Source organism: Triturus cristatus, chromosome 10, assembly GCF_964204655.1.
Source record: "Triturus cristatus chromosome 10, aTriCri1.1, whole genome shotgun sequence".
NCBI lineage: Eukaryota > Metazoa > Chordata > Amphibia > Caudata > Salamandridae > Triturus > Triturus cristatus.
Genome location: NC_140593.1, coordinates 679,514,563 through 679,542,000, shown reverse-complemented (window position 1 = coordinate 679,542,000; position 27,438 = coordinate 679,514,563). Strand labels below are relative to the sequence as shown.

General features: G+C 44.6%; 1 protein-coding gene across 1 annotated transcript in view; it reads left to right on the top strand.

Moving 5' to 3' along the window:
- The first annotated feature begins 1,720 nt into the window (after positions 1–1,720).
- Positions 1,721–27,438, top strand: part of LOC146789901 (uncharacterized) — a 427,419-nt gene continuing 401,701 nt past the window's right edge. Inside the window, exon 1 of the mRNA XM_085628175.1 lies at positions 1,721–1,958. The gene's annotated coding sequence lies outside the window, so the exon portion shown is untranslated. The remainder of the gene's footprint in view (positions 1,959–27,438) is intronic.

The window sequence follows — 27,438 nt, the reverse complement described above, 5'->3', positions numbered from 1 at the left end:
CCCAGCAACCCCAGAGGAGGGGAGGGGCTACAGACTTTATAGACACGAACAACGCGTCAGGGCGTTGTTCGTGATTCTGGAACCTGGGAGCAGCAGAGGGCGTTCTCGCTGCTGCGGCTCGATATTCCACTCTTCCGACGTAGGAGGAGAGACTCGTGTAAACCATTGGAGCCTGCTGTGGGTTATCGGCAGGCATTCACAGGACGCTTGTTCGGAACATTCCGGATAAGATTGAGACTCGCTGAAAGACGCCGGTTGAAGCCAAGGACAGAGGGATTTCGTATCTGGGCACCCGCGTTGCCGGAGAAATCAGCAGTCAGTGGCAGGTAAGCCGTGGAGGTTCGCACGGCGGCCGAAACATTGCAGGAGACTTCCGTTTGGATAAAGATTATTTTATAGCTTTGATACTCTTTAGTGGCCATCTGGCAGCCATGTGGGTGGAGCCGGCCAATCACTTTCTTTTGAGAGTAGATAGCCTGTGAGCGTTTATTAATTGCATGTCTTTGTTTTGCAGGTGTCCCTTCCCACGCAGCTCCTACCCTATCCTTCCCCTCGCCTGATCACCTCAACACTCTGGAGCTTCTGAATCAGAGTTTGGGGAGGTCGGGAGGGGGGCCCCTTTGAGCATCACCCAGATCCTGAGGAGAACCGGGAGACCGTGACAGTTACGTCCCTGCCGGGGTGAGCTCCTGATTGCGCCTCGCACTGGTCGTCTTCAGCGTGAGCGGGGTGGGCTCCTGATGTCGCACTTCAGTCAGAAATGACCTTGGAGTATAAGATGCAACCTGCAGCAGGGTGTTGCGTTCACCCTTGTCGCCGGTTGTACTGTCGTAAAAGAAGTAGATGATGGACGAGTCTCAGAGGCTGTAACTTCTTTCTATTATATTGCTTTCATAGGAGCTCAGGCTACTCCAACCTTCACTATTCCCTCCATGCACCTATCTGCCTGACTCCTCCCTTTCCAGGGTTCCTGTCCACTTCCCTTTTCATAGATTCTCTCCATATGCAGGGTCCTAGCGCCCTTCTGCTAGCGTACCCGTACAACAATATAGAAATGTACAGTGGGAAGGTCTTCCATAGCAGTCCAAAACATATCCAACAATGGGAGTATACATCCTGCATTGTAATCCTGGCTTCTCTTTACCACATTATGTGACCCTGTGTAAATTATGTCTGCTCTGTCTTTCAGTTCACTTATCTATCAAAATTGGGAGCAGTGGGCAGCACGTTAAAATCCAGCTGGGCAGCAGATATGGCTAACCAGTGATGCATTATGGTACAATCGGAAAAGCTTATAAACAGTATATATATCGCCTTATTAATAAAAATGTGAGCGGAACTAATCCATTAAAATAGATCATACAAAGCAATTTACGGAGCCCATCTCCATCTGAAAGACGAGACCTATATGAAAGGCAAGCTGTTTCGTCATTAATAATAATTAGTAGTGCTTAAAGATAAAGGTATCCAAGCGCTAGACTAGGCTCGGCCCGTTTTCTGTAAGGACGCTGGTTAATTGTTGCCACTTGCGGGATGCAGAAGCATCCTGACTGTTAGCAAAGCGACCGGTTTAATCCATAAACTTTTTAATACAACACTCACAGTGTTCCTTCTGACTCTCGTATGCCTGCGACACGTGATTCCCCCACCCCCTCCAAATCCAGAGCAGGAAGCTCACCCAGGGGGCTCCCGCTGCCCGGGACCAGCCCCATCTGCTCTCAATCTCAACAACATCTCGCTCAGCTAGCAGGGGGAGGAGACGGCGAGCCTCCGAGCTCTGCGCTTTCTTTCTGCTCCAGGAGCGGGAGGGCCCCGAAGCCCTGAGCTCCATGAAATACCCAGACACGCGGACAAAGGGGGATTAAAGCCCCGGGAAGGAGGAGGCGTCCGTCGACCTAGCCTGATCACCGGCACTCTGCTCCCGGCCCCCGTTGGCAAAGACGACAGTTGCGCGAGCCGTAAGTCTATAACTTTTATTCATTTCCCGGCAGCCCCCAGCTCAGCGCCTTCTGACTTCAGGGAGGCAGGGGAGAGGGCTCCTTGATTAATTTACATAATTGGTTCATGTTAGCAAGCACGAGCATCTCTCCCCTTCATATAGACCGTTTGCATATCGGTGAAACCTAGGATACGTTTTAGGGAAGGGAGATCGTGGGTACAGTTTTACTACTTCTAGAAGAAGAACCCGTGAGTTTGATGTCCAATCGAGAAATGTCCTACTTTTTCAGGGAGCTACCTGTTGCGTTTGTTTTTAAAATGTTTAATACTCAACGCACAGCTCCTTTTGGGCGTTCATTATCCATTGAGATAATATAATCTCATTTGTTCGTATTTAGGGAGATTTTGGTGCCAATATTTTCTACCATGGAGATGTGGCGCCTTTATTTACTAATTATACAAATATGTGATGGATTAGGTCTGGATCCATTGCTGATTTTGTTTTTAAACCGAGGTCTCCTAATTGTAACGCTCGCCCCTCCGATTTGTGATCTAAATCCACAATGGGATTAGAGTAATATCTCATTGGGGAATTTATGCGCGGGTCTGGTACAGTATGTTTGCATTAAGATTTACTATCACCCTGAAAAATGTTTATAAAAATGTTTTTTCTTTTCATTGTATCAATGCACTGTCCAATCTCCCCGCTCCCCCCCCCCCCCCCCCCCACACGTGTATGTTAACTCTCCATACCTCAGTAGAACGTTATCCAAGATGGGCAACGTGAGTTAGAATCATGGAGGTGCGCCCCCCCCCCCTTCCCCGAAACAAATGGCAATTGACAGATGGGGGGGGAGGGAAAGAAGAATCCTACCCAAAATGACGTGATCCAGCTCTCGGAACCAGGGCTGCCCCCCACCTCCTCTTACACTGGACAGATGAATGGTGGCTTTTCTGACGCCTTTCCCCGCTTTCTATTCAGTTTGCTGTGTGTTTTTTCCTTTTCATTTTTCATGTTTTGAATGGTGTTCTTGCTGCCCGGGGTTAATGAGTAAGCAATTGGCTCTAGCCTCGGTGAGAGCTGTTCTGCAGGATTTTATATTTCGTCCCTCCTACCTTGGAGAATGTTCGAACATGTTTACAGCAGCAGAGCTGGAAAGGGAGCTCGGAAGAGAACCGTTTAATTTTCCCTCAAATCCGTGCTGCTGTTGGTGCGGTGGAGTTTCCGTAGGGGAACATGCCCAGTTCCAGTATGGCATTCGGTCCCCTGCTAAGGGAGGCTCACAGAAACCGCTCGGGCCGTGTGCTGTGCGTGGAAGGAGTTTGTCCTTGTAGCTCTTGAGAGACATTGTCGGAAAGGGTCTTATTCAATCATGATGAGGTGGGAGGAAGGGGACAAGGCTATTCGCTTTAGTAGTGAAGGAACTGAAAGGCAAGGCGCGTGACAGACTGGCAGTTCTGTGTGTTTAAAGCAGGCTTGACCAGCAGCACCGTCCTCTGCTGTCCCTGTACCTCACCGCTCTTTGACTGCACCTGGGCCCTGCACTAGAATCCTGCTGACAGTTTTCTGGGAACCTATAATCCACTCCCCCTCACACCTGCCCTGCAGTATCCCTCATTTCAGCACAGAGTCCCACGCACACTGGTATGCTAGTTCTTAATTCCAGATGTCACACACCAAGGTTTACAGTACCAGGCACTCGCTTGCAAATCCTTCCGCTAGCGCGCGCACATACTGACTTGCAGCGACATTACAGTTCAAGAACAGTGTGTCCTGGTCAGGCCATTTCACAGGGCCTCTGCGGTGGATGGGCAGGTATGCAACCCTCGAGGCAAATAGTCCCTGGAAACATAAACACGAGGGGCATATTTACTAGGAGGGCGATAATTAAACGCAAAGCGCGCTTAGCGCTTGTTTATTTATCGCCGTCTATCGCAGGAATTTATCACCCTGGTAACGCGTTATTAACAACGCGTTACTCCAGGGCGATAATATTCCAGGGAAATGGGCCAACAACGCTGGAAAACCAGCGATGTTGCACCCAAAACGGAGATAACCTTGGTGATACGACCCTGTGGTCGTTTCACCATAATCCACCTCCCATGTTAGCTATGCCTTAGTCAGGAATATAACAGACGTTAAATTCCTGCGTTAAGGCATTGTTAACGGGATTTAAAATATCGCTACCCCTCGTTGATGATATCACGAAGCTGGGGTAGCGATATTTTCCCATGGTGTTTTGTCAGGCACGCCTCCTTTGCATCTCATTAGAGATGCAAAGCGAGGCGTGAACAAAACGGGAGCTGAAACAAGGAAACGTGCGCTTGCGTGTCCTTGCAAATAATGCAATATAATTATCGCCGCTTTTCCGCCGAAAACGGCCGCAAAAGCGGCGATAATTATGTCACCAGCCCTTGATGATATGTCCCCAGGTACCACTGCACGCTCAGTGAATTGCCAAGCACGTCCTATGTAGTTTTTTGTTCTTTTTTTTCTCAGTATTTATTTACAGTTTCCAGATCTACAGACATCTACACTTAACTGATGCAAAGAATATTAGAGAGAAGGAAAGAGGAGAAACATAGAAGAAAAGGAAGATCAATACATAACTGCTATTGAGCTGAAGTACCAAGCCCTCTACAATAGGGTCTCACATGTGTTATATTATATTAGTCATTTTTATAAGACTACAAGAAAGTCAGAAACATTAGTGTGAGACCAACAAAGATACGGGGAGACTTAAATGTGTTGTGAAGGGGGAGAGTTACGAGAAAAATCCTTTCCACAAGTTTGTGGAATACACTATCTACGTCTTATTATTATTATTAAAGAAGCTTGTAAAGCGCATGGTGACGCCATCTCGGCGTGTCCCCGCGCTGTGGAGAAAAGTCAGAGCCAAGAAGAGTAGTTTAGGAGGAGAACAGATAGGTTTTTAAAAGTTTCCTAAATAAGGGCTCTGAATCCGCTTGCCTGATATTTATGGGAAGAAAGTTCCATTCTTTAGCAGCCATAACGCGAAAGGAACATCCGCCCATTCTGGCTTTCTTGATGCGGGGAATTTTAAGCAGACCAGTTCCTCCCGAGCGGAGAATTCTAGTAGGCTCGTATGGAATAGCCAGATCTGTCAAATAAGAGGGAGCTTTGTGAGAGATAATCCTATAGCAGGTTAGAAGCGCTTTAAATAGGACTCTCTTTTTTATTGGTAGCCAGTGCAGAGTGGCTAGGGCTGGCATAGAGGCTGACCTTTTCGGAACACTCAAGTGGCAAATGCTATCATGGTACCTCAAGCGTCTGGAAAGGGAAGGCCCACACAGATAGGTCACATTGCAGGGCCTTACTACGGCAGGGCGCATGTTCTAAAAAAAGAAGTGGGGGGGGACTAACCAGGTTAGGCATTATACAAGTAAAATCATGACGCGTGCCATCACAGCGAATGATGTCACGAAGCGTGACATTGCATTTGACATCACAGGAAGTGACCTCAGATATTAAGACATCACACATGATTATCAGGCATATCATGAGTACATTTCAGCGCATTATGGGATTTATAAAATGAGATTTGGCGTCCAGGTTGTGCCAAAAAAGTGGCGCAATCCCGATGGAAAACCTGGGCCTTAACTAATAGTTATTTTTATAAGCCCTGCCACAAAGAAATCGGCAACAAGGAGAAGCATGGCAGTAGATCTGTTATGCTTAATTGGTTGCAAAGTCTACATTTTAAAATATTTGATTGGGTTCAGGCATCTGCTATAAAGGTAGCCAGGACATCTCCGGGAATAGTAATAATGGTGAGATAACTCTGGAGTGTAACGCATTGGTTGGAGAGATCTGTGTTTTGTGACGTCCCAGATTTGATTTAAATTAGTATAAGGCTAATGTGCCTCTTCAAAGTACCTCATGTAACATGCAGATGACAGATTTTTATTTTATGTAGATGGTAAAGTGGGTTAATGCTTTTAACACAGTTCCTTTTGTTACCTGCAGTTCATAAATTGTAATCCTTGTAATATAGCATAGTGAGCTATGAAATACATGTGACTCCTACACCTTGTAACCCTCTCATGTAACTCATCTTGTACACTAATTTACACATGTACATGATTTGTTGTCAATGTATAATGTGTATGTTACGTAAAGAGCTCTGACACCCTGCATTTGGATGTGTAGCGCTATTAAGAAATAAAATAGTGCTGCTGAAATTATTTGTGTAAATACTGGGACAGGCCAACACATGTGACATTCTTACAGGCCATACATCTCTTATATACAGAGACTGACCAAAGGCAAACACAGCCTCTCTTAAGTACCTGTAAAGAGATAACAAGCTGTGTGCCTTTGTTGCCCCTCCCTGGCATTTACATTTAAGTGAGAGGTTCCGGCCGCCTCCAGTCAGGCTATTCAAACAAAAGGAGGCTTGATGGCCTCTTAACTTCGGCCCAGCTAGAGGTGAAACAAGCATTGGCATAGCCAATAGGTCTCGCCTTTGGGACCTTATAAGTGTTTAGCCATTCAACAGTTGCATAACTAAATACTTATAAGGTCCCAAAAGCGAGACCTATTGGCTATGCCAAGCGGCCGTGCGGCCTTGAAAGTGATCGCGATCAAACATCAAAGCGGCCGTGGGGCCGCGAAAGTGAAACTAATCGCGGTAAAGCGCGGCGCGCACGCCCGCACACATGCACTGTAGCTCTAGGCTGGCCTGGTAGCACTTTTTGGAGCCCTCTCAATAAGTCTCGCCAGACCAGCGCATGCGCTGTGTCAGGCGAAACCTAAAAAAGCACCCTCACCGCCTGCATGTGCTGTTGGGAATCGAAAGAGACAACGTGCAGGTGCTGTGAACGTGTCCCGGTGTCTGAAAATTACACCAGGACAAGTTCAGCATATTTATGTGGGGCTCACCTTCTTGGCAGGGGGGACAGCGTCCACCCTGTGAAAAGAGTGGGTGGACGCCATGTACCTGCGTGTACCCCTTACTTGTGCCCTGTACTACGGTGTAATAGTAACCATTACTAGTTGATATCTCTCCGTTCAGAAGTATGACTAAGACACAAAGAAATAAATGATGGCAGTATCATCCGTGTGTGTTGTAATCTGATCCTCAGAAGGGGAGAACCTGCAACAGAGCCTGATGAGAGCTATCCCCAAGGAATCCACAATCTCCTAGTTCCTTGAAAGGGGAACAGAGGACGCAGAGAGTCATCCGTATCTCTTCCAGCCACAATAAACATTTTCTCAAATAGTAAGCTATTGCCTCCATTTAGCTTCATCATCTTTAAATTGATGGGTGATCCAACCATTACCAAGTCCCAGTTCGGGAAAGGCTCACTAGATCATATCAAACATCTCAAATTACGGTTCACTTTCAGCGTGACCGTCAAGTAACCATTTGTCATAAATGTGGAAGGATGTCTTCCGCCAGAGTTGCTGGATACAAAGTTTGGTTGTCACTAAAGAAGTGGCAAGCCATCTGTGGGTTTGTACTATCAGGTCTGTAATATACAATACATCATATAAAATAGCAAGGTATGGTGATCAGGCTATAGGCCTGCAACTGATGCCAAACATCATTTCAATTGGGGTCAAGTTCGGGAAGGCCAACATCACATGGTATAGGTTGCAATCCTCCATTGAGCACCTCCAACATTGATCATGGTTTAAAAATATAGTTCTCTTCAATTTTTGGGGCATCCAATACCAGCCATTTAGGATCTTATAATACAGGATTTGTAGCTTCTATTTTGTAATCATCCTTTCATGGTCATGTAATAAACATGCCTATTTCTCTTGTGAATATTGTTTCCCCAAAAGAGTCTGTGCGACGTTAGTCTATAAGAGCACAGGATCGGTCCAGTGATTTAAGAGGAACTCCATATAGGCCCGAGACCACGCCCCTACATAAACCCAGCGTTCGTAAATATTGTGCAATAGGTGATTCTGGCAGCTCCACTGGTGATGCCCCTAGCCTAGACCGAAGGCAGTGTCTTAAATGGCATTACATTTCCAGTGTTCTGTCTGTGGTAAGTCTTATGATGCCCTTGGGTCATGGAATGATTTAAACTGCTCACGTCTGTATAGTTGATCTACATATTTTATACGCCTAGAGCACCAATGTGGTAGGATCATGGGCCTGCCGCCTATTTGGATGGTAGTGTTATGCAACAGTGGTGCTTTCTCATGATGTAAGCGGTGGACACCAATCAACTTGTTGGCCATCTTCCATGCCCCTAGAGTGGTATTGATAATCGAGTTACCTATACTGTTCTCTACTCTGCTAGTAGTATAAACTGTTACCAATGTGGGCATTTTAGAACGCGTCCTGTTGTCACCCTAGGTGATGCCTCCTCTGATTCTTGCATGAAATAAATCAGTTGTGGCAAGTGAAAGAATAAGCTATATGTCATCATGTGTCAAAGCCCTCCCACAGCTGTATGTGCCCAAAGTTTGTTTGCTTTCAGCCTCCTTCCACTGCTCCATATGCAGGCCATGATATCAGAACATATGTGAGTCCAACCATGTTTAGCCCTCACTCAACAGTATTGGTGTCCATCCAAATTCCATCATTAAGTAATGTTTATAGATAATAGGGGCGTATAGTGACCCAATGGTTAAGGTCTTGTCTGTTATTTTCAATTAGGCAAAAACCCACTGACTCTTAGTCTACCCATATTGTAAGGACTCTCTGTGGGAGCTGCCTATTGACAAAACTATCTACACCAACTATTTAAAGCAATTCCTTGTAGGGGATATATTCCTTTCCGTGTCTTACATTGTACCACTGCTGATAACCGTCCTGCCCAATCACTCTTAATCTTTCAATAACATTGGTGCAATAAATGGGTCTCTTGTATAATTGCAATATGTTACTTTAGTGTTCAAATAATATAATACTTTCTTATAGGTATTAAAATTTGACATTTACATATTTAATTGTCAATTCTGCAGGCATTGTACTGCTCACACAGAGAGAGGTGTATATATAAGATAGCACATGGGTCTAGAAAGTCGGAGTCTACGTATGTAGGAGGAATGGGTAGATTCTTGCTTTTCGATCAATGAGATGGGGATAAATGTTCTAACGTAGGGTGTATTATGTGCAGCCTTTGAGGTGTATACATACAGACAGGTCATGCGGCCTTCTTAGTGGTGCTTGAAATATAGAGTGGACTCTGACTATTCCAATAGAAGGCTCTTCCCATTATTACTAATACTCAAACATGAAAACATAAGGGTGGTTGCTATTGTAAGTGTGGTAAGAGGGTGCTAAGCATTTGCTGAGTGGTCATTACCGTTTACATCAATTTTCATCTAACGCAAAATTGTTAAGTGATGAAGTCTACAACTCAATTAATTTGTCTCTACATGCTCCTTGATCACCTGTTGTGGGCTTTAGAGGTGAACAGACTTCTCTCTGTGTCTGTGTAATGATGCCACCATTTTATGGGGGTCAGGTTATTCTCATTCACTTTGCGTTGACCTGGCTGTGTCATGGATTTTCTCTGACCGTTTCAAGAAAATCTCTATCGCCTGCCTTCGTAGGAGAATATTATAAGACAATAGTGTCCATTGTAGTGTTGCCCAGAGCAGGCCTCGAAAAATATTCTCTCTATGGCGAGCTATTTATAGGACATAATCCTCTGTTCTGGTGAGTGAACTTAAACTGGAAAGTGACAGGTGTTCTGTTCATTCAGAAAATGAATGAGCAATACATATGCTGTTAAGTCTTGTTTTTATCTTGACAATTGCTGTCCGTTCAAGGACAGAGGTCAAATGTCAGTTTGTCTTTTCACTAATTGATGGCGTGCCAGACCTGACATCCTTAGGGTGGTCTTCCCCCAACTATTTGCCTGCCTTCCGCCCTTTTTCTGTACTCATTTTTGCTGGATTTAGGACTCTGCATACTTTACCACTGCTAAGCAGTGATAAAGTGATTGTGTTCTCTACCCTAAACACAGTAACATTGGCTCATACCCAATTGGCATATTTAATTTACTTATAAGTTCCTAGAAAAGTGCACTTTATGAGCCCAGGGCCTATAAATTAAATGCTACTAGTGGCCCTGAATCACTGATTTTGCCACCCACACAAGTAGCACCTTAACCATGTCTCATGCTGCCATTGCAGGGCCTGTGTGTGCAGTTTACTGCCACTTAAACTTGGCATTTAAAACTACTTGCCAAGCCGTAAACCCCCCTTTTGTTACATATGTCACCCCTAGGGTAGGCCCTTGGTAACCCAAAGGGCAGGGTGCTATGTAAGGAAAAGGTCGGACATGTACTTTGTTTTACCTGTCCTAGTAGTGAAAAACAGCTACATTCGTTTTCCACTGCTGTGAGGCCTACTCCTCTCATAGGCTAGCATTGGGAATTCCTTAAAACACATTTAAGCTGTAATATTTTATCAGAAAGGAGTAGCTTTTTCATGTTACATATCTCTGGAATGGTAATGATAATTCCTCTTTACTGGTGAAGTTGGATTTAACATTACTATTTTAGAAATGCCACTTTTAGAAAGTGGACATTTCTCTGCTCTGTGTGCCTTACTGCCGGTCTTTAATACACGTCTGGACTACATGACAGTTCCCTTTGTGCATTCCTTCTAGACGGCCACAGAGGAAGGGCTGGATGTGATTTAGCACCAATACTCATTCAACTGCATTCCGATGGGTCTTCCGAGGCAGATGGGAGGAATGGGCTCACCCAGACACTTCAAAGGGTAGTGGCCTGACCCCCACAGAAAGGACTGATAACCCCCCCCCCATTGTAGTCTGGAGCGAGGGTTGGGTTGAAAGGGTTACTAGTGTACTTCAAAACCACTCTTTGAATCTTCCCGCTTATCAAAGGCACATTTGGGTATCAAGCAGTTTGTCTAACTGTGTCAAGCCGCTCCTGGAAAGCTGAAATATCAGTCCACACTGATTTACATTTCCTTGGTTAGTTCTGTTATTTTGCTGTCCATCTTAGCAAGGATAACACCAGAGATCTTAGAAATTGCATAGTGGTACTTTGAACCCTGCGGTTTTGGGGCAGTTTTTTGACAAGCAATAGCTTCCAAGAACAAGAGGTGATGTGTATTGGATTCTGATAATGGCGTGTATTGCGATGCATCAGAGTCCAATGCATCCACATTAGTAGGAAAGATTATGCCAGTCAATAAGGTAGAGCACATCACATGTAGCCCTGGCTGGTAGCATCGTTTTATTTTTAAGTGGGATTAGTGCCCCAGTGGACCCCTATATATCCAGTATTTTCTGTTCCTCTCTGGATCAAAAATGGTTGGGGGTGTGGGAATCTAGGTGGCAAAACAAGAACCCAGACTGGTATCTCCCTGTATCATGTTCCAGGACTCTACTAATTTATATGAGTAGGTATCATTATGCTGATAGCAATACAAATGTGTTCTCTTATGACGCCAAGGGCACCTGTTTGTGCTGTGTGGGGTTTCGGTGTGATTTTTGTTACCCACACTCCCCTGAATGGGCAGTGTTCTGTCTGGGTATACTGAAGGGGTCCTCGTGTGTTGCCCTAGTCTCTTTGTGCAGCAGATGGATGAGGTTTCCAATACCATAGTACCACTGAGTCGCACAATTCATGCCTGGGCTCCTCGGAGTTGCTTGCTCACAGCATTATATATGTTATGACTTTGGCTGCCTGGCCAAACCTTCGCAGCCCACACGGGCAGGCAGGGTGGCAATGTGCGAACAGAAGCCAGCTTACATGGCTGAATTCCTTCAGGCCAGTGTTCTAGTTTGAAGTGCCTGCATGAGGATTTGATCTTTCCATCTAAGTTCACTCACTTTTCCCAGTGTGAAACATGCACAAAGCATGGCTTCATCATCCCTTGTTTGGATGGGCCACATTTATTTACAGGTTGCCTATACGTGATATTCCTTCTAAAAATTATCGAAAGGGTCCAACCATGTTTGGAGCCTTATTGCCAGTTGGTTGTGGTCTTCCTATGTCGTGAGGCCATTTGAAGGGGATAGAGGTATGATCAGTTCTTCAAAAACACTAGGAATTAAATTTTTGCCCAATCTGACAAAGGAAACTTTTTTTCTTCCAGTGCTATCAATCAATCATGACATTTGTATAGCGCACTACTCACCCGTAAGGGTCTCAAGGCGCTGGGGGAGAGGGGTCCGTTTACTGCTCGAAAAGCCAGGTCTTGAGTTGCTTCCTGAAGGAGAGGTGGTCCTGGGTTAGCTGAAGGTGGATGGGGAGGGAGTTCCATGTCTTGGCTGCCAGGTAGGAGGAGAAGGATCTTCCTCCGGCGGTGGCTCTGCGGCTGTGTGGGACGGCGGCGAGGGCGAGGCTGGTCGACCGTAGCTGGCAGGTGGGCGTGTAGAAGGTAAGGCGGCTGTTGAGGTACTTGGGGCCCAAGTCGTGGAGAGCCTTCTGTGCGTGGGTGAGGAGTCTGAACGTTATCCTCTTGCTGACGGGGAGCCAGTGCAGGTCTCTCAGGTGGCCGGTGATGTGGCTGTGTCGGGGGATGTCCAGGACGAGTCGCGCGGAGGCATTCTGGATGCGTTGGAGTCTTTTCTGAAGTCTGGCTGTTGTTCCGACGTAGAAATGATTGAGACAGTTGTTTTTTTATTTAGACTGTCTCATTAGGTCTAGCTTTGCTGACTCACACGGTTCTTGATCTTTTAGTATTCTAGTACTGTGGTCCTATATATCTGTGCCAATAAACTCTAATTTTGACTTTTAGCACATTATGCTATTGCATGGTAACTTGCAAAAATTTGCCCCGGGGGCGAAAAGTTTGGTCTTTGGTGTGAACGAGGGAAGCACTGATGCCAGCAGAGTGGTGGTCGCGGGCGTAATGCGGGTGTAGGGGGGGCAAAACATATCAATCAAGCGGCTGAACTGAATTGCACAATGTGGAACCAGAAAACCAGGGTTGAATTCCGGCTACCCCACTTGTCATCACTGTGATCCTGGGTAATTGTTTTATTTCAGTTTCCCTCCTTTTTTGTCATTATAACATATTCATGCCTTCAGGATGCATGCTGTACAAAACCTCCTACTGTGTTTGGTTTTTATCATTAATGGCATTGTTGTCAGTGTGAGGGATGGAGTATACACGTTTCTAAATTAATGTTTGAAAGCTATCACTTTAAAAAAATACTTCTGCATACACTGCTCTAATCTGATTTACCAAGGTGAAACGGTTCTGCAGGTTAATGAAACACACTTTTTGAACTTTGACAAGACTATCATATTTTTACACGTTTACTTTCTTTAAAAAATAAAGGTGTTTCTAAAGTTAAAGGTCCAGCACAGCCTAGTTACTTCCTTTCTTTAACTGCAATGAACCTTGAAATAAATGCTTGCTGTTTATTAAAAATTGTTTTTAATGCTAGTGCTGGGTCGAGTATACAGCAGCCCAGTAATGCTGTTGCCTAGGGGGGCGCATGTAAAGCTCAGGAGGGCCGCATTTTGAGTATCACTGTGCTATTGCATTACCGGGGATACAAACATCTCTGCTCATGTGCACCTAACCTGAATGTAGCCAACTGCTGATATTTCAACTCTAGGGCCAAAGGCACCTCTGTCAATGCATCTGAAGGGTGGGGGTATGGGTTAATAACGCCCCCCCCCCCCCACACACACACACACTCTTGTTTTCTCCTCCACAATTGCGAACTACAAAACAAGCTGTTATGAATGCAGGTTGAAATGGAGATCCTGCAGGTTCATTTTCTCTCTAGTCACATCCTCAGGCTATTAACTGCGTTGGTACTAAGATGCTGTCTCATTGCATTTCCAGGGAGTACGTATGTAATTTTATGCTGAGTGGGAGGTCAGTGTGACATTAGCAGAAGCAGAAGAGTCAGTCAAGCCCAGCAGTCTGTCCAGGAAACCACAATGTGATGGTGAATCAGCAATGAGTCGAGCAGAAAACCAGAAGTTGCAGGGGAAGCATGGGAGAGGAGTAGTTCCTTCTGTTGCATGAAGCAACCCTCAAAGCTAATGCCCAGCACTATGTTGCAACATGCACAGACAAAGCTAATTAGTCTCACTTGGTGTTCTTTCTACCACTTTATAAAGTTTTTGATTTAGTCCTGCAATAATACTATGTCAATCAATTCAAATCTTTATTCAGACGAAGCCATAAAAATAAGAAGAAATACCCAACCCCAGTGAGCTCAAAAACTTCTGGCCCATCACCCTGCTCCCCTTCCTTGCCAAAGTAATCGAAAAACAATCAACCACCAACTCCTGGAATACCTCGAAATCAACGAAATTCTGGATGTATCGAATCCGGATTCCACAAGAACCACAGCACTGAAATCGCCAAACAACATCACAACCCTCCTTAACCTGGTAGAAGCGGCGGCCCTTATCCTCCTAGACTTCCCAGCAGCTTTTGACACTGTGTCCCACCACACTGATCAAGAGGCTTCAACAAATTGGAATCTAAAAGGACGCCCTCAAATGGATTGCTTCCTTACTCACGGCACCTTTCCACCTTTCACCACGGAGCCCAGGAACATCATCTGCATTGTCCCTCAAGGTTCATCCCTCAGCCTCACACTGTTTAACACCTACATGACCCCCCTGACCAACATCGTTAGAAACCACAGACTCAACAATATCTCCTACGCAGATGGCACGCAGCTTGTCCTCTCTCTATCTGAAGATCTTTCCACCACAAAGGTAAACTTCCACCTGTGCATGACTAGCATTGCTGACTAGATGCAAGACAACTGCCTCAAGTTCAACACTGACAAACAGAGGTACTGATCTTCGGTAACTCCTCCTCACTGTGAAACGACTCCTGGTGGCCTGCCAAACTGGGACTCTCTACCACGCCCAAGGACCACGCACGGAGCCACGGCATCATCTTGGACAGCAAACTTAACATGAAGAACCAGATCAACAAAGTTTCCTGTGCTTGCTTCCCTACCCTGCGCTTGCTCCAAAAGATCTTCAGATGGCTCTCTATCTCCACCAGACACACTGTCACTCAAGCCCTCATCAACAGCCGCTTGGACTATGGCAATGCACTCTACACAGTAATTACCTCAAGCTTTCTCAAGAGATTGCAGACCATTCAGAGCTCAGCAGCCAGACTTGTCCTCAACCTCCCCAGATGCACCCACATCACCCCTCACCTAAAGAAACTCTGCTGGCTCCCCGTCCACAAGAGATGCCAATTCAAGATTCTGACCCATGCCTGTAACGCCCCTGCACAACCAAGGACCAGCATACATCAAGCACTGCCTGAGCTTCCACGAAACGTCTAGACTCCCACGATCCGCTTCCCGCAACCTCACTCGCACATTCCGCATCCACCGAAGCAGCGGAGGGGTGCTCCTTCTCCTACCTATCCATGAATTCCTGGAACAGCCTTCCACCCCTGCATCTGACCTTCACCATCTTTTCAGGAGTTCAGAAGGGGACTCAAGACCTGGCTTTTCAACTGATGCCTCTGGAGCAGCGTGGATCTCAGCGCCTGGGTACCCTTGCGGGTGATTAATACGCTCTACAAATCCTTATTGATTGAAATAAAATAAAAAAATCAGCAATGGTATGCGCTCAGGACAATGGGAAGTAAAGTGCCCGGGTGCAATTTATTGGACATGCATGCCACAGAATATTAAAAATCATAAATTAATTCCTTAACCTTAAGAATCAAACAACAACAAAGGAAACATTTCGGCATGCGCATGAACACATTAATTGGAAAATAAAATGCTCTGGACTAATTTGAAATCCATATAACTTAGCGAATTATTGGGATTTATATCTTTTCCTAATGTTAAAAGCCATTGTTATAAAAATTTAGAATTGCATGACAGATTTCTGGTGATCCTAAACACTGCAGGAATAAGAGTCCATCCATGTGATGTCTCAAAATCGTCTTTCTGAAGATGGAGACCAGAAAAGAAAACCTCGGACTGAATACAAAGTGTAAAACAGTAAACTGACTGGTGCTTTGTACAAAGACATTGTTGCAACAGCATAAAGGGAAGAGTCCTGTTGCCAAATCCCTGCCACGGCAAAGGTACATTTTAAGTGCAATGTGCAGAGCCCGGGCTGCTTTCTTTGTGTCCTGAGGTAACTATAACTCGCACCCCCGCCATGCACAGTATTCTCATCATTAATTTTACAGCAAATGTTGCACTGATATCATCAGTGATGTCATAGAAGATCTAATGAGTGATGAAATATGTAGGGTAATCAGTGCATGGCTATGGCACAAATTATATTTACCTTAGGACATGAGTTTTAGTTTCTTGACATAACTCTTAATGCTGAATTTCTATGCTTTTGTGTGTGTAAATTCTGTAACTGACTATAACGTCCCTCTAACCTTTTGTTTTCATTTTTTGTGTGAAATTTTTAAGGCTTTTAAATTCTATTTCCTAACTATAACGTCCCTGTAACCTTTGTTTTTTTGCAATGAATGTTTGTTTTTTCTTTTTTATGTTAAGTAATATTTAATTACCATACGTTAATCCAACCTCTGCCATGCACGGCCTTTGGCGTGGCAGGGGTTTGGCCACAGGACCTGCAGCCAACCCCCGGCAGGTACCCAATCCCGCACCGTACATTACCTTTGGCCGGGTGCGGCAGGCCCTGCAGCCAACCCTCTGCAGTCGCCCAACCCTGCACTGCGCACGGCTAGGGTCGGCCACAGGGCCCGGGTGCAGGTACCCAACCACGCATGGCTTTCGGCTTTGTGCAGCAGGGGGTTGGCTGTAGAGCCTAGCCTGTGGCCAGGCCATCTGGCCAACCACCCACAGTCACCCTTTGGCTGTGCTCAGTGGAGGGGTTGGTCAATTCCCCACAAGCAGGTAACCCGGGACTGGGGCACGCTGCCCCCCTCCCAGGCCAATTAAAGTCTTGGGGACCCATTCCCATGGCCCATCCATATAGTAAAAGGGGAGGAGGGCACTCCGTCTGAGTCCCAAGGTGGCTGCCAACACTTTCCTGTTGAAATGTTGGCAGCCAATCAGATCTCATCCTGAGATTTGTCGTATTTGCGTCCCTAGATTTATATATTAATCTTTTTTCTTTACTAACCCCAAAACTACTGAGTAGATTTACTCCAGATCATAAAAATAGATCTTTCTGGACCAAGATCTAGCTTTTTGCCAAATTTGGTGGCTCGGGCTGTAGTTGCATCTAAAATCCCTACGGGAAATTGCATGGGGAAAACGTGTTTTTGGGACCCTCACCTTTTTTCCACTTGACAAATCATCACGAAACTTTACAGACAGCAGCTGAATTGATTGGCGTACTAGTTTCGAACCTTTAATGAGGATTTGTCAAACGGCGCCAAAGTTATTAGCAAAACAAAAGACACTTTGTCTATGGAAACTAGGTCCTAACTATAGCTACCTACTGACGACCGCAATAGGTAATATTTATGTATGTGTGTATGTATGTGTGTATGTATGTGTGTATATATATATATATATATATATATATATATATATATATATATGTTTTTGTTTTGTTTAAAGTAGATGTGAATATATATCTTGTCAAGTTAAATCGATGTGGATTTGAGTAGTATGTTTCTAATTATCAATATATACTTACTTTAACAATATTTTGGTAGTCAATATTCTGGATACAGTATTATTGCAGGTCTATAATAAAATCTAATTATTTTGACATACAGCCATTTGACTTTGTCTTTAAAGTTTGAAATGTTCATATGTTGAGGGTCAACATGGTTTCATGCAAATATATCGTGGTGTAAGGTAGTTCTTTACTATGGGCAGTGTCTGCATGTCCTTTGCCTATGCCCACATTTATTAGTACCTTGATGTTAATGGCAAAAAACCGATCCACTCGCTGGTCTGTAAGATTAATGGGTCATGTCAGGAACCATTTCTCTACTTACTCATGATTCAGGCGAAGTGTTCTGGTGAGCATTCATGGGCCTTAATTCACAAAGGTAAATGTACATATATAGATTTACTCACAAGTACATTAACTCTTTCAGCTAGGTGTCTGTAAAGAGATGCCTCTTTTTGTATGCCCACCCCCCCAAATATTTTGACTGATGTTGCTTGTGTTTTGATTCTGAACTGCATTGGACACTGCTGTCCAGGCCCCAGTGCATGTGCTCTGTCCCCTCAAATGTATGTGCAATTGGCTAATCCCTGATTGGTATATTTAACTTAACTACAAGTCCCTATTATATGGTACAGTGTGAACCCAGGACTTGTAAGTTAACTGTCGGTAGTGGACTGCAGCACTTATTGTACCACCATTGCAATGAAAAAGTGTAAACATGACTCTAGGTCTGCCACTGCAGCCTAGTTGGCAAACTTTTAAACCGCCAACTCAACATGGCAAAATACCCCTTTTCCCAAGTCAAAACCTTCCTTTTTTTATGATCTGGTTTGAGCATCACAAGAGAAGGGCTTCGTACTGAAGCCAGCCCACATGTTGGGAGCCAGGAGTACATGTTTTGATTGGGCAGAAGTTGTGTGCTGCCACAAAATAAGTTCTTGAACTCCGTGCACAGCTATGATTGTTTCTTTTTTATCCAGCTGCCTGAGCTTCAACTTTCAGAGACTCACATGACATTGTAACGCTATTAAAGTGTCTTAGATAACTAGATAATTTATTGTGTTTTTCTGTTGCAGCAGCACAGGTGGAAAGAGGGCAGACTCGTTAACCTACATGTATTTTAAGGTCTGACTATACAGTGCAACTGTCACCTTACCATTTAGGCCCTAATTAGGATGTTGGTCGGTAAGCCTCCGACTGACATCCTTGGTTTGAATTCGACCACCGTATTACGATTACGGCGGTCGAAATTCAAACCGGCTGATCAATACGGCTGGCTTTCGACAGGCTGAAGGTGCCCTTATGGACCCCATTTCTGCCGTCGGGATTATGATGTCGGTTTCCGACAGGCTTTCCATGTCGGGCTTTCTGACAATAATCTCCCTGTTCAGACCGGTCCCCTGAGAGGACCAGATAGACACCTAAAGCATCAAAGTTGCTAGACACACTAGTTCTGAGACATACTGCAGTGATAACTCTAAGTGCATAATATGGAGTGAGCAGGCTTGTGGGACTGAAAGGAGTCTCCTACAGACGCGCTTTTCTTCAAGCTGGAGCAATGATGCATTGGAGTAGCCCACACCCCGGTCCCATATAAAGCAGCTGGAACACACTTATCTTTATAGACCGAGAGTAAAGGCAGCATAGTAGTTCTGCCTTGGAACCGCAGAAGGTAAAGTATTGCTCCTGCAGATTAAGACATCATCAGACAAGCACTTTGAACTTGTGTGCCAAGTGCCTGAAGAGTCCAAATATATACCTAGGTATGGGAATGCCATTAACTCCTTTATTTATTTAGTTATTTATTTTTTTCCTCATGTCACCAAGGCATTCTGCAAGTCTTGGACCATTTTCTGTCGCCCTTGTCTGTCTTATGATCCATTGCGTTCACTCGCCCGAGCCTTTTACAAGACTCTTATCGCTTCCAAGAGGTAGAATTTGCCTCCCAAGCTGCCATGGTCTGGTGTATTCATAGGTCTACAGGAAGATTCATTTTATTTCATTTTACCACGGCCCAAATTTTTATATCTCCATACTAACTCGACCATTTTATAAAATCCTGCCAGATGTCTCTCAATGGGTTACACTCAGTGTCCATTTTGCTTGTCCACTTGGCTACTTTTAACCACCGGAGGCACTGGGTCGGTGCATGTAAAAAAAATATGTACATCGTTGGCTTTTTGCAAGTTGCATCTTTTACATCTGGGCACAGGCTGTAATATAGAAATAGCTATTTTTTGAGGGGTCCAGTATATCTATTTAGTACAAAAAAATGATGTCTTTTAAAGTTTGCAGGTGTAACTGTTTGATATAGTAATTTTAATGAATCCATCCATAGCAAGTGTAAATTCTCCTCCTGAAGTACTTCCTGCCGGATAACATATGGACTCTCCATTTTCATTTCCTCTGCATCCAAAAATTGCCCATACCACTTTGAGACTTCTTTGTTTTGAACCCTTACGTCCTGGATAGCAGCCTCAAAGTCCCATAACCCACCGTCTCCTGTAGGATTGATGAAGACCATGACATGAGCTTTACATATTTGAATCTAGACAGCCTGTTACCACTTTTCGCACTCAACACTTCCCAAGGCAGCAATTCACCTGCTGATATCAATTCCCCCCACTTAGACAGTCCAGCTTGCTTCGAAGGGACAGTCAATCCATCTTTTAGGCATTCTGGTGTCCCTGGGGAGTCCCACATTGGTGCGAATTCTGAATAATATCCTATATTCAGCATCTTTCTCACTCTATACCAAAGATGTAACGCTGCTTTTAGAACTTTCAGTCTTACTTTTTTAAAGAACTTCGGAACACCAAATTTATATAGAAAGGCTAATATCTCGAACCCATTAGTCATTTCCTTGAGTATGGCTCCCCAAGTGGATGAATCTGGCTCCCCAATAAGCATTCGAAAGTTTTTAAATTGAAATGCCATACAGTAAAGATTGAGGTCCGGCAGGGCTAATCCACCCTTCTGTAGCCGGCGCCTCAACCTTAGAGCGGCAGACCCTGAAGCAGAGTTCTGGCCAGGGACCAGGGTTTGATTCCCACCTCGGCGGGGCTCGGGCTAAATTTCCTCGGACCTGTCTATTCTCCGCTCGGTGCCTATTCTAATCACGGGCCCCACGCTGCAACTCTGGGCAATAGCTTGCTTAGCCTCCACACCGGCCCCAACAGCGCTAAGGATGCCTGGCTTCACCCTGGGGGTGCCCAGGAGTGGACACTTCACAGGGAAAGCCAGGAGGGGTTCCACAGCGGTATGAGTATCCGCGCCAGGAAACCGCAAAGGCGACACCACAAGGTGGCCGTCTGGTGACAGTGCGCTCTATTAGTACCTTGCCATTTACATTTACATTTAACCTTTCCCAAGAGAGTCCTATTCCATGTGAAGCCCAAATAAAACTTGTTATTTTCACTTGTACTTTAATAATGATATCTATGGGGAATTTCAGCGGGATGCAATTAAATATATGTCAATTTTGACAAGATGGGCATTTTTACCAGGTTGACTCTCCCATAGATAGTTAATGGAAGATTCTTCCACCTAGATAGGGACCTATCAACCTCCTTAACCACCCTGTTTAGATTCCGCAATGGGATCTCATTTTTTTGATTAACTATGATGATCCCTAGATATTTTATCTCATCACATACTCTGCCTCCCCACTCCTCCAAATTCCAAACCATCACCTCTGTCTTAGCAGTATTCACTAGATATCCGGAGACTTCCCCAAACTCTTTCGTTAACTGCTCCACCCTAGGTAGTGTTCTGGATGGTTCGGAAGTGTAGATTATCAAGTCATCCGCATATAGTGCTATTTTACTGCACGAGGGGAGTGAGTAGATAGGTGTTATCTGATCGTCTTACCTCAGAAGATGTGCCAGCGGTTCAATATAAATATCAAAAAAAGGAGGGGGGACAACGGGCAACCCTGTCTCATACCCCTTGAGATCTTAAAACTCTTAGTCAGGGTGCCATTTACTAAGATCTTAGCTGTGGGGCATTCATATAGTTTTTAATGCCATAATATAGCCTCTATCAAACCCCATTGATTCCAGAACCGCCCATAGGAAAGCTCAGCTGACACGATCAAATGCCTTAGCGGCATCGATAGTAATTACCGCTAAGGGGACCAAACGTGTAATTGCTAGATCTATCATCCCAATCAAAGACCGTGTTAGTTATTGAATTTGTCTTTTTGGGATAAATCCCTTCTGATCTACATGTATAATTTGTGGGGCTACCTTTGCTAGTCTCCCTGCTAAAATGCCAGTATAGATTTTATAATCAACATTCAGCAGGGAGATGGGCCGCTATGAGTCAGCACTTCTTGGATCCTTTGCATTTTTAAGGATCAAAGTTATTGTAACTTCCCTCCATGAACTTGAAATCTGCTCTTCCCCTTTATATATTGAATTAAACAATAATCCCATTTCTGAAACTATTCAATCAGAAATTAGATTATACAGCTCTATCGGCAGTGAATCCGGGCTAGCAGCCTTCCCTTTCTTAAAATGGGCAAGTGGCTCTTTTATTTCACCCTCCGTGATTGCGACATCAAATGTCTTCCTACCTTCCATTGTAAGCACTGGGAGCTCTTAACTTATCCAGCCAGCGCTTTAGGGCCCTGTCGTTTGATCTTACTTCCTCCGTGTATAGTTCAGAAAAAGTGAGACCAAGCGGGCCTGCACCTCCTCTTCCTTATTTGAAATCTCACTCTGAGTATTAATAATTAGTTCTCCAATATAGTTACGTGACCTATCAGCTCTTGACTTCCAAGCTAACAGTGTTACTGCCTTTTCTCCATATTCAAATTGTTTCATAGGTCCCGCAGCCCACTTCTCACGACATTTTGCTTCTAGATTAATTTTATAGTTTAATCTTGCCTCTTCCAGTTGTTTCGCTATTGTCTCTACATCTTGGGTAGGTCCTGTTGCTTGCTGTAATTTAGCCTCTAGCACCCCTACTTTTTCCTCCAGACTTTTTAATTCTGCTCTATCTAGCTTGTTCCTATATATAATTTGGCTTTGTTGAACCCCTCGTATATATGCCTTAAAGGCGTCCCAGATTGTACCTATAAGGGCTGAGTGGGCGGTATCTGAAAAGAACTCCTTTGTTCTTTTTCTCAAGAGAGTAGACACATCTAAGTTTAATAAGATGGACCTTTTCAGGGTCCATCTCACATTGTGGCTTGCTCTCACCCCGATTAGTTTTACACTAACCGGAGCATGATCAGAGATGTGGATCGGCAATATATTGACCTCTTTTAATCTTCCAGCCCAAATTCTATCCACTAATAAATAATCCAGTCTGGAGAAATGGTTATATTTTTTACTGTGGAAGGTATATCCCCGTTTTTGCCCTCTTAAATGTCTCCATGTATCAACCAAACCCATTTCATACAGCATATGTTTCAGAGCCTGCCTTGTTCTTGGTGCTTGAGCCTGACCTCCCCCCCCTATTGGTGGATCTATCTAAGGATGGATCTAGTAAAGTATTAAAATCGCCTCCAATGACTATGGGGTTGGTTACTCCAGCAAGTGTTAGTTGTAAGTCTACTTTATATTGGGGATCGTCCACATTGGGGCCATAAAAGGCCACACAGACAAATTCTGTACCGCAACATCGAAGAGTCGCTAAGACCCACCTCCCAGAACTGTCTGATTTAGAGGAGATTAGCTCAACTCCCGAACTCCTTCTGACCAGAACCGCCACCCTTTTACCGTATTCTACTTGGTCAGAAACAGCGTAGCTCTCTATCCACCTCACTTTTGTATAGGGTCCTCTGCTTTCACTTGCAGTTAAATGGGTTTCTTGCAGGATGGCTACCTGTGCTTTGTAATCATCTAAATATGTAATTACCAAACTCTGCCTGGCTTTTGACCCAAGGCCATTCACATTCCACGTCAACACCTGGAGTATGTTATCACTTCCTTCCATCTCTACAGGGATTTATTTTCATAGTGGCCCAAGGCTGAATTTAGTAATACTGACATTGAGGACTTATTTTTTTCGTTTTTTTCCCAATGCTCCCCACCCTGTGCCCCACCCTCTGGCTCCATCCCCCCTCTCCTACCCTTGGGAACCCTCCCTTGAATTTCAGGCATATAAATTCCCATTTTGGGCGCCAGAGAGAAGGAGTTATCTCCCTAAATAAACAAAAGTGCTTCCCCACCCCCTTCACCCCCGTACTTATTCAACCATCTCTGTGCTCGTGCAATTTCTTAAATTGTGCCATATCTTCATTCTTAATTCCGAGGGCTATACCCTTCAGGATGTTACCCTCTTTTTTTATAGTTTTGATTAAATCGTCTGCCTCTTCCACTGTCCGAAGGTTTCACATCTGGTTATCCCACATGACACGCAGCAACGCCAGGAATTTCAGTTGGGCTTTGGCTCCAAGTTTATTTAGCTTATCCATCCTTTTGCCTAACTCCCATTGTTTCTGGTCCATGGCTCGGCACACGTCTGATCTAATAGAGTAGATATAATTCTGGGCTGTGTATGGACCATTTCTCAAGGCGGCTGTTAAGATCATTTCTTTAACTGTATATGAAAGGAAGTTAACAAGGATTTTCCTTGGCTTCTGCCTCCGCATATTCCGTCTGAAAGGGTCTGGATGAACACGTTGTATCTCACTGTCTAAATTGATATCTGGCGTATCTTTCAAGATGCTGTCTCTTAACAGCTTAATTGCAAAAGCGTTAATGTTGGTCCCTTCCTCAGCCTCCGGAACATTCAGGACTCTCAAATTATTTCTCCTAGAGTGATTTTCAACTCTTTCTAGATCTTCCCTCAGCCCAATATTCTCCTTGATCAATGCTCCCAGCCCCTCAGTATTTTTTGTGATGTCTTTCCTCCTCAGCCCTACCTCTTCCTCTAATGCATTTGTCCATGCTGCGACGTCATCTAATTTCTGTGCCAAAGCGGTGCAGGAGGCTTGTATATCTGCTTGATTGGCTTCAGATGTTTTAAACCTACTTCTGATCTCCTCTTTTAAGCCTAAGAGGATGGAAGCCAAAGGGGTTTCAAGATGTAAATTTGTTCCCTCTGTCTCCGTCACCGTGAGGTTCACCTGTCTTGGTCTTCCCTCGCCATCGACCTCATCTCTTACTTCCAGGGCGCTGTACCTATTCTGTGTTGGGATCTGGAATGCCTCTCCAGATGGTACTCCACAACCACTAATAACCTCAACGCCACCCGCAGCTACCCAGGCTATGTTAGTCTCTGCTGAGCCCTCTCCAACTCCTTTTGGGACATAACTGCTGTTTTTTCACAACCTGGCCCTAATGTTGTTGTATGGGACAAAACCTTATGAAATGTTTTGAGGGAGGGGGTTACCCTAACTTGGGGGGGGGGGGGGAGATTCTTTTTCCCCTTCCTCGTGGGCTCTTTCCTGCTTGCCTTACTACCTTCCCTGCCCTTAACGGTTTTATTTGGCCAGCCTTGTTAGTAGTGGGCTTGTTTGGGACCACTGAGACTAAAGGCAATTGTAAATCAGAACTTACCCCTACTTTTCCAACTGCACGAGTACGCAGGGTGTACCTGGATATCTTGTCTGGCAGGGTACCTGATTTTGTCAATGACGATGCACTTTTCTCCATATGGGCACTCCACTTTGGTTCTGGACCTCCTTGACCTCTTATGTACCCCCTCCAATTTTTATTCATGGGTTGAGAAGCCACAGCACCGCTTATTACTAGCGCTCCCTTCGCGCTACAGTCTCCAAACTGCACACCCCGTCCATCTAAACAGCTTATGCTGCCTCTGCGTGAGAGGGCTTGCACCGCCCGAGAACGCCATTGCAGCTCCGCAGCTCTCCTCCATGTCGGGGTCACGCTCCTAGGCTCCGAGGGGCTCCAATGGTCCTCGCTACTCCCGGACCGATAGTACATAGTACACCGCAAAAAGCCAACTGTATACGCTAATGCAGTAAGTAATTTTGCTGCTTTCTTGTTTTTAATGTAGTTTGGGGGGGGGAGGGGAAAGTAGCGTGCTTACACACCCCTCTTCATCTCAAGGGGAGCATGGCGGCAGCGAGGTAAACAGCCGCGGACCGCCGGAGAGAGGAGATGAGGAATGCCATTGACTCCTGTCAATATATTACCATCAATGTGTAAATTCAAAATGTTCATTGTACCTGAGCCACAAGTTATAATATGAGACTTACTGAAGTTGGTAACTAGCTCTAATTCTCCCATAAAAGATACAAAGATCCTTATGAGTTTGTGAAGAGCATTCAGTGTATGAGCAAAAAGAGCCACATCATCCACATATAATAATGCTGGAATGCTGGTTGTCCCCATCACCGGAACATCAACGGGGGTATTGCTTAGACGGGTGATAAGGTTATTAATGTATAAAGTGAATAATTATGGGACCAAGATACAACTTTGACCTACCCCTCGCGAGAAAAATCTAAAGAGTCTATCAGTTCGCCCATAATGCCATAACGAATTCTGGGTGAACAGTTAACATGAAGTGTGTAAAAAGGGTACCAAAGATACTTGAACTCCCAAATCCAACAAAAGTAGGCACAACTTGCGTCGATTAACACATTAGAATGCAGTCGATAAAGACAAGGTACAGTGGACAGCACAAAGCGATGTTATACTTACCCAAAAATATTCATTTTTAACATATAATTAATAAAATGTTTTAGCAGAAAGGTGGAGGTAGATATTTCTACACTAATCCGTGGTTTGAGAATTGTATGTGTTTTTTAGTTTCTCATTATCAAAGTGTAATTTCTGGTCTTTCTGTTTCATTTCATAATTTCCAGTCTCTGTTCTATGAATGCTAAGGGACATAAAAGGCTCTTATGTTTTCTGTAAAGGGAGGGCAGTGTCCCAAGCCATTTTCTTTTCATCTATTTTAATTGGGACGTTGTTAATATTGATATTGAATTTGATATAAATTAAGTTTTTTATTGAACTACAATAAATTCTTAATAGATTGACTGTCACTGTCGGATCCACAATCAGCCTAGCAGCCAATCACCTATACTGCAGCTGGGGTAGTTAAGCTAAAAATCTTTAATCAGACCGCAGGAGGATATTGAAGCAGATTTTGATAATTTGTGGCATATAGGAGGACATTCGTCTGGCACACTATTGCACTTTAAGGAACATTTCAAAGACCATTTTTCTTTAAAATGTATTTCTTTTTAATCCCTTTGTGATAGTTCAGTGGTTCAAATGCCTGTTGCAGGTATATGTGCACAACATAAATTCACAGCTTAGAACCAAAGCACATTCGCTTTACCTTTTATCCTTCCATGGACCATTAACATATGTACTGAACAGTAATGCCAGCACCACTCCAGAGCCCTCTAAAAGACAACAAGAATGTTGTCCTGCAGCTACCCCAACTCTGCTTGCTATAAATCCCATACAAGGTGTTGGGGTGGAAAAGTCCCCTTCCTCTTGACAGACGTAAACTTGTGTCCCAGCTACATCGATCTGGATCCCTAGCACTGATTTTTGCTCATGGTCTATCATGATCATGCATTTGCACCATGCCCTAGACCTGTCTCATGATAATGCAGTTTTGCTCTATCGGTATGGTCGAACCAAGCTACTCCCCTTGCCAAGTGTTAAGTGACACAAGCGTGGTGGAGGCAGCATAAATGTTTTGTGAATCAGTAGTATGAACAACCCTTTTCACCTGTGTCACTGGAGTGGTATCTACCGGCCAACGTATGTAAAGTTCTGCTGCTGTGTTCTTAATGCACCCTTGGCCTACATGGTGAATGTGTGCAGTAATGAGGCCTGTTGGTTCCATTTTGGAAGCCGCTGTCCTGGAAAGGCTAGTGGAGGTGAGGATCCTGCCCAGTGGGATTCTGGTGATCGAAATGTGAGACCATCGCTCCAGTTGAGACCACCACACAGAGAAGTCTGGCGCACCCGCCACACCAAGCCAAGAGGGCAGTACCTTGAAATTAAGACCTTCGCCCTTGTG